The sequence below is a fragment of the Electrophorus electricus genome, unplaced genomic scaffold, assembly GCF_041902795.1.
Source record: "Electrophorus electricus isolate QZ-2024a unplaced genomic scaffold, ASM4190279v1 Scaffold281, whole genome shotgun sequence".
Classification (NCBI taxonomy): Eukaryota; Metazoa; Chordata; class Actinopteri; order Gymnotiformes; family Gymnotidae; genus Electrophorus; species Electrophorus electricus.
Genome location: NW_027658563.1, coordinates 1 through 7,500, shown reverse-complemented (window position 1 = coordinate 7,500; position 7,500 = coordinate 1).

Genomic DNA, 7,500 nt, shown 5'->3' with positions numbered 1-7,500 from the left:
TTTAAAGGCACAAAGTGATTGAAGTGTGCCCAGGCCCAGAGCTACTTTGCTGGGCATGAATGTGTTTGAACTCTTGGGCCTGGAAGTCTGGTAGTAGTAGTAGTAGTAGTAGTAGTAGTAGTAGTAGTAGTAGTAGTATGATTTAAAGGTACAAAGTGAATGAAGTGTGCCCAGGCCCAGAGCTACTTTGCTGGGCATGACTGTGTTTGACCTCTTGGCTCTGGAAGTCTATTTCTAGGCTTATATAAAGGGTCAAACTTCTTGAAGTGTGCCCAGGCCCAGAGCTACTTTGCTGGGCATGACTGTGTTTGACCTCTGGGGCCTGGAAGTCTGGTAGTAGTAGTATGATTTAAAGGCACAAAGTGATTGAAGTGTGCCCAGGCCCAGAGCTACTTTGCTGGGCATGACTGTGTTTGACCTCTTGGGCCTGGAAGTCTGGTAGTAGTAGTAGTAGTAGTAGTAGTAGTAGTAGTAGTAGTATGATTTAAAGGTACAAAGTGAATGAAGTGTGCCCAGGCCCAGAGCTACTTTGCTGGGCATGACTGTGTTTGACGTCTTGGGCCTGGAAGTCTGGTAGTAGTAGTATGATTTAAAGGTACAAAGTGAATGAAGTGTGCCCAGGCCCAGAGCTACTTTGCTGGGCATGACTGTGTTTGACCTCTTGGCTCTGGAAGTCTATTTCTAGGCTTATATAAAGGGTCAAACTTCTTGAAGTGTGCCCAGGCCCAGAGCTACTTTGCTGGGCATGACTGTGTTTGACCTCTGGGGCCTGGAAGTCTGGTAGTAGTAGTATGATTTAAAGGCACAAAGTGATTGAAGTGTGCCCAGGCCCAGAGCTACTTTGCTGGGCATGAATGTGTTTGAACTCTTGGGCCTGGAAGTCTATTTCTAGGCTTATATAAAGGGTCAAACTTCTTGAAGTGTGCCCAGGCCCAGAGCTACTTTGCTGGGCATGACTGTGTTTGACCTCTTGGGCCTGGAAGTCTGGTAGTAGTAGTAGTAGTAGTAGTAGTAGTAGTAGTAGTAGTAGTAGTATGATTTAAAGGTACAAAGTGAATGAAGTGTGCCCAGGCCCACAGCTACTTTGCTGGGCATGACTGTGTTTGACCTCTTGGGCCTGAAAGTCTATTTCTAGGCTTATATAAAGGGTCAAACTTCTTGAAGTGTGCCCAGGCCCAGAGCTACTTTGCTGGGCATGACTGTGTTTGACCTCTGGGGCCTGGAAGTCTGGTAGTAGTAGTATGATTTAAAGACACAAAGTGATTGAAGTGTGCCCAGGCCCAGAGCTACTTTGCTGGGCATGAATGTGTTTGAACTCTTGGGCCTGGAAGTCTGGTAGTAGTAGTATGATTTAAAGGTACAAAGTGAATGAAGTGTGCCCAGGCCCAGAGCTACTTTGCTGTGCATGACTGTGTTTGACCTCTTGGCTCTGGAAGTCTATTTCTAGGCTTATATAAAGGGTCAAACTTCTTGAAGTGTGCCCAGGCCCAGAGCTACTTTGCTGGGCATGACTGTGTTTGACCTCTGGGGCCTGGAAGTCTGGTAGTAGTAGTATGATTTAAAGGCACAAAGTGATTGAAGTGTGCCCAGGCCCAGAGCTACTTTGCTGGGCATGATTCTGTGACCTCTTGGGTCTGGAAATGTGGTACTTTGAAGGATTAAAAGAGTGAAACGGTCTGAAGTGTGCGCAGGTGTAAAGCAACCTTGCTAGGCATGAAGGTGTGACCTCCAGGGCCTGGAAGTCTGGTGGTAGTAGTAGTATGATTTAAAGGCACAAAGTGATTGAAGTGTGCCCAGGCCCAGAGCTACTTTGCTGGGCATGACTGTGTTTGACCTCTTGGGCCTGGAAGTCTGGTGGTAGTAGTAGTATGATTTAAAGGCACAAAGTGATTGAAGTGTGCCCAGGCCCAGAGCTACTTTGCTGGGCATGACTGTGTTTGACCTCTTGGCTCTGGAAGTCTATTTCTAGGCTTATATAAAGGGTCAAACTTCTTGAAGTGTGCCCAGGCCCAGAGCTACTTTGCTGGGCATGACTGTGTTTGACCTCTGGGGCCTGGAAGTCTGGTAGTAGTAGTATGATTTAAAGGCACAAAGTGATTGAAGTGTGCCCAGGCCCAGAGCTACTTTGCTGGGCATGAATGTGTTTGAACTCTTGGGCCTGGAAGTCTATTTCTAGGCTTATATAAAGGGTCAAACTTCTTGAAGTGTGCCCAGGCCCAGAGCTACTTTGCTGGGCATGACTGTGTTTGACCTCTTGGGCCTGGAAGTCTGGTAGTAGTAGTAGTAGTAGTAGTAGTAGTAGTAGTAGTAGTAGTAGTAGTATGATTTAAAGGTACAAAGTGAATGAAGTGTGCCCAGGCCCACAGCTACTTTGCTGGGCATGACTGTGTTTGACCTCTTGGGCCTGAAAGTCTATTTCTAGGCTTATATAAAGGGTCAAACTTCTTGAAGTGTGCCCAGGCCCAGAGCTACTTTGCTGGGCATGACTGTGTTTGACCTCTGGGGCCTGGAAGTCTGGTAGTAGTAGTATGATTTAAAGACACAAAGTGATTGAAGTGTGCCCAGGCCCAGAGCTACTTTGCTGGGCATGAATGTGTTTGAACTCTTGGGCCTGGAAGTCTGGTAGTAGTAGTATGATTTAAAGGTACAAAGTGAATGAAGTGTGCCCAGGCCCAGAGCTACTTTGCTGTGCATGACTGTGTTTGACCTCTTGGCTCTGGAAGTCTATTTCTAGGCTTATATAAAGGGTCAAACTTCTTGAAGTGTGCCCAGGCCCAGAGCTACTTTGCTGGGCATGACTGTGTTTGACCTCTGGGGCCTGGAAGTCTGGTAGTAGTAGTATGATTTAAAGGCACAAAGTGATTGAAGTGTGCCCAGGCCCAGAGCTACTTTGCTGGGCATGATTCTGTGACCTCTTGGGTCTGGAAATGTGGTACTTTGAAGGATTAAAAGAGTGAAACGGTCTGAAGTGTGCGCAGGTGTAAAGCAACCTTGCTAGGCATGAAGGTGTGACCTCCAGGGCCTGGAAGTCTGGTGGTAGTAGTAGTATGATTTAAAGGCACAAAGTGATTGAAGTGTGCCCAGGCCCAGAGCTACTTTGCTGGGCATGACTGTGTTTGACCTCTTGGGCCTGGAAGTCTGGTGGTAGTAGTAGTATGATTTAAAGGCACAAAGTGATTGAAGTGTGCCCAGGCCCAGAGCTACTTTGCTGGGCATGACTGTGTTTGACCTCTTGGCTCTGGAAGTCTATTTCTAGGCTTATATAAAGGGTCAAACTTCTTGAAGTGTGCCCAGGCCCAGAGCTACTTTGCTGGGCATGACTGTGTTTGACCTCTGGGGCCTGGAAGTCTGGTAGTAGTAGTATGATTTAAAGGCACAAAGTGATTGAAGTGTGCCCAGGCCCAGAGCTACTTTGCTGGGCATGAATGTGTTTGAACTCTTGGGCCTGGAAGTCTATTTCTAGGCTTATATAAAGGGTCAAACTTCTTGAAGTGTGCCCAGGCCCAGAGCTACTTTGCTGGGCATGACTGTGTTTGACCTCTTGGGCCTGGAAGTCTGGTAGTAGTAGTAGTAGTAGTAGTAGTAGTAGTAGTAGTAGTAGTAGTATGATTTAAAGGTACAAAGTGAATGAAGTGTGCCCAGGCCCACAGCTACTTTGCTGGGCATGACTGTGTTTGACCTCTTGGGCCTGAAAGTCTATTTCTAGGCTTATATAAAGGGTCAAACTTCTTGAAGTGTGCCCAGGCCCAGAGCTACTTTGCTGGGCATGACTGTGTTTGACCTCTGGGGCCTGGAAGTCTGGTAGTAGTAGTATGATTTAAAGACACAAAGTGATTGAAGTGTGCCCAGGCCCAGAGCTACTTTGCTGGGCATGAATGTGTTTGAACTCTTGGGCCTGGAAGTCTGGTAGTAGTAGTATGATTTAAAGGTACAAAGTGAATGAAGTGTGCCCAGGCCCAGAGCTACTTTGCTGTGCATGACTGTGTTTGACCTCTTGGCTCTGGAAGTCTATTTCTAGGCTTATATAAAGGGTCAAACTTCTTGAAGTGTGCCCAGGCCCAGAGCTACTTTGCTGGGCATGACTGTGTTTGACCTCTGGGGCCTGGAAGTCTGGTAGTAGTAGTATGATTTAAAGGCACAAAGTGATTGAAGTGTGCCCAGGCCCAGAGCTACTTTGCTGGGCATGATTCTGTGACCTCTTGGGTCTGGAAATGTGGTACTTTGAAGGATTAAAAGAGTGAAACGGTCTGAAGTGTGCGCAGGTGTAAAGCAACCTTGCTAGGCATGAAGGTGTGACCTCCAGGGCCTGGAAGTCTGGTGGTAGTAGTAGTATGATTTAAAGGCACAAAGTGATTGAAGTGTGCCCAGGCCCAGAGCTACTTTGCTGGGCATGACTGTGTTTGACCTCTTGGGCCTGGAAGTCTGGTGGTAGTAGTAGTATGATTTAAAGGCACAAAGTGATTGAAGTGTGCCCAGGCCCAGAGCTACTTTGCTGGGCATGACTGTGTTTGACCTCTTGGCTCTGGAAGTCTATTTCTAGGCTTATATAAAGGGTCAAACTTCTTGAAGTGTGCCCAGGCCCAGAGCTACTTTGCTGGGCATGACTGTGTTTGACCTCTGGGGCCTGGAAGTCTGGTAGTAGTAGTATGATTTAAAGGCACAAAGTGATTGAAGTGTGCCCAGGCCCAGAGCTACTTTGCTGGGCATGAATGTGTTTGAACTCTTGGGCCTGGAAGTCTATTTCTAGGCTTATATAAAGGGTCAAACTTCTTGAAGTGTGCCCAGGCCCAGAGCTACTTTGCTGGGCATGACTGTGTTTGACCTCTTGGGCCTGGAAGTCTGGTAGTAGTAGTAGTAGTAGTAGTAGTAGTAGTAGTAGTAGTAGTAGTATGATTTAAAGGTACAAAGTGAATGAAGTGTGCCCAGGCCCACAGCTACTTTGCTGGGCATGACTGTGTTTGACCTCTTGGGCCTGAAAGTCTATTTCTAGGCTTATATAAAGGGTCAAACTTCTTGAAGTGTGCCCAGGCCCAGAGCTACTTTGCTGGGCATGACTGTGTTTGACCTCTGGGGCCTGGAAGTCTGGTAGTAGTAGTATGATTTAAAGACACAAAGTGATTGAAGTGTGCCCAGGCCCAGAGCTACTTTGCTGGGCATGAATGTGTTTGAACTCTTGGGCCTGGAAGTCTGGTAGTAGTAGTATGATTTAAAGGTACAAAGTGAATGAAGTGTGCCCAGGCCCAGAGCTACTTTGCTGTGCATGACTGTGTTTGACCTCTTGGCTCTGGAAGTCTATTTCTAGGCTTATATAAAGAGTCAAACTTCTTGAAGTGTGCCCAGGCCCAGAGCTACTTTGCTGGGCATGACTGTGTTTGACCTCTGGGGCCTGGAAGTCTGGTAGTAGTAGTATGATTTAAAGGCACAAAGTGATTGAAGTGTGCCCAGGCCCAGAGCTACTTTGCTGGGCATGATTCTGTGACCTCTTGGGTCTGGAAATGTGGTACTTTGAAGGATTAAAAGAGTGAAACGGTCTGAAGTGTGCGCAGGTGTAAAGCAACCTTGCTAGGCATGAAGGTGTGACCTCCAGGGCCTGGAAGTCTGGTGGTAGTAGTAGTATGATTTAAAGGCACAAAGTGATTGAAGTGTGCCCAGGCCCAGAGCTACTTTGCTGGGCATGACTGTGTTTGACCTCTTGGGCCTGGAAGTCTGGTGGTAGTAGTAGTATGATTTAAAGGCACAAAGTGATTGAAGTGTGCCCAGGCCCAGAGCTACTTTGCTGGGCATGAATGTGTTTGAACTCTTGGGCCTGGAAGTCTATTTCTAGGCTTATATAAAGGGTCAAACATCTTGAAGTGTGCCCAGGCCCAGAGCTACTTTGCTGTGCATGACTGTGGTTGACCTCTTGGCCCTGGAAGTCTGGTGGTAGTAGTAGTATGATTTAAAGGCACAAAGTGAATGAAGTGTGCCCAGGCCCAGAGCTACTTTGCTGGGCATGAATGTGTTTGAACTCTTGGGCCTGGAAGTCTGGTAGTAGTAGTAGTAGTAGTAGTAGTAGTAGTAGTAGTATGATTTAAAGGCACAAGTGCTTGAAGTGTGCCCAGGCCCAGAGCTACTTTGCTGTGCATGACTGTGTTTGACCTCTTGGCTCTGGAAGTCTATTTCTAGGCTTATATAAAGGGTCAAACTTCTTGAAGTGTGCCCAGGCCCAGAGCTACTTTGCTGTGTATGACTGTGTGACCTCTTGGCCCTGGAATTCTGGTGGTAGTAGTAGTATGATTTAAAGGCACAAAGTGAATGAAGTGTGCCCAGGCCCAGAGCTACTTTGCTGGGCATGACTGTGTTTGACCTCTTGGGCCTGGAAGTCTGGTAGTAGTAGTATGATTTAAAGGCACAAAGTGATTGAAGTGTGCCCAGGCCCAGAGCTACTTTGCTGGGCATGAATGTGTTTGAACTCTTGGGCCTGGAAGTCTATTTCTAGGCTTATATAAAGGGACAAACTTCTTGAAGTGTGCCCAGGCCCAGAGCTACTTTGCTGTGTATGACTGTGTGACCTCTTGGCCCTGGAATTCTGGTGGTAGTAGTAGTAGTAGTAGTATGATTTAAAGGTACAAAGTGAATGAAGTGTGCCCAGGCCCAGAGCCAGGCCTGGGCAGCAGGGGGCGCTCCTGGCCATGCCCAGCGAGTTTCGTGCGAATCGGACCTGGTCCGGAAGAGATACGAAGGGAAAACTCATTACTCGTCGGGGTGGCACATCCAGGCTCTCGACCCTCCCAAAGCGTCCGACCAGGGTGCACCCTGCCGGGCATGGTTAGCCGCCAGCCCCCTTCCTGGAGGTCTGGTTGGCACGGGGTTTTGATTTATCGGTTTCATATCTCTGGGCTCCTTGGGAGCAGAAAGTCGGTTGAGGGCCCTTTGGAAAGAGCCGGGGCTGCCGTTTAACGCTGTCCAAGCGGCAGGCGAAGCGCACCCACCGTTTTTACGCTATGATTTTTTAAAACCGCCGGGGCGGCAAACACAGGGCCGGTCGGGTTTGAAGACGAATATCTCTTCGGCCCTTGGGAGGAGAGAAGCAGCGCGGGTCACCTTTGAACGCGCTCGCTGCCAGGAACGTCTGGCGTAAAAGTTTCGTGGGAATCGGACGTTCCTAGGCTGAGAAGCGAGCGCCCGCCCTCGGGCGGTCGGGGGCCCCTTTCTCATTCCCCGTCTGGGCTAAAAATACGAGGTCGGACCCGATGGACTCGGGAGACTGGAGAGTACCAGGGAGACCCTGGAAGCAGGCGACCCGACCCACGCTTCGCTGTCTCCTCGGCCCTCGGGAGTAGAAGCGCGGGGACGGTGGCGTGGGCAGCAGGGGGCGCTCCTGGCCATGCCCAGCGAGTTTCGTGCGAATCGGACCTGGTCCGGAAGAGATACGAAGGAAAACTCATTACTCGTCGGGGTGGCACATCCAGGCTCTCGACCCTCCCAAAGCGTCCGACCAGGGTGCACCCTGCCGGGCAT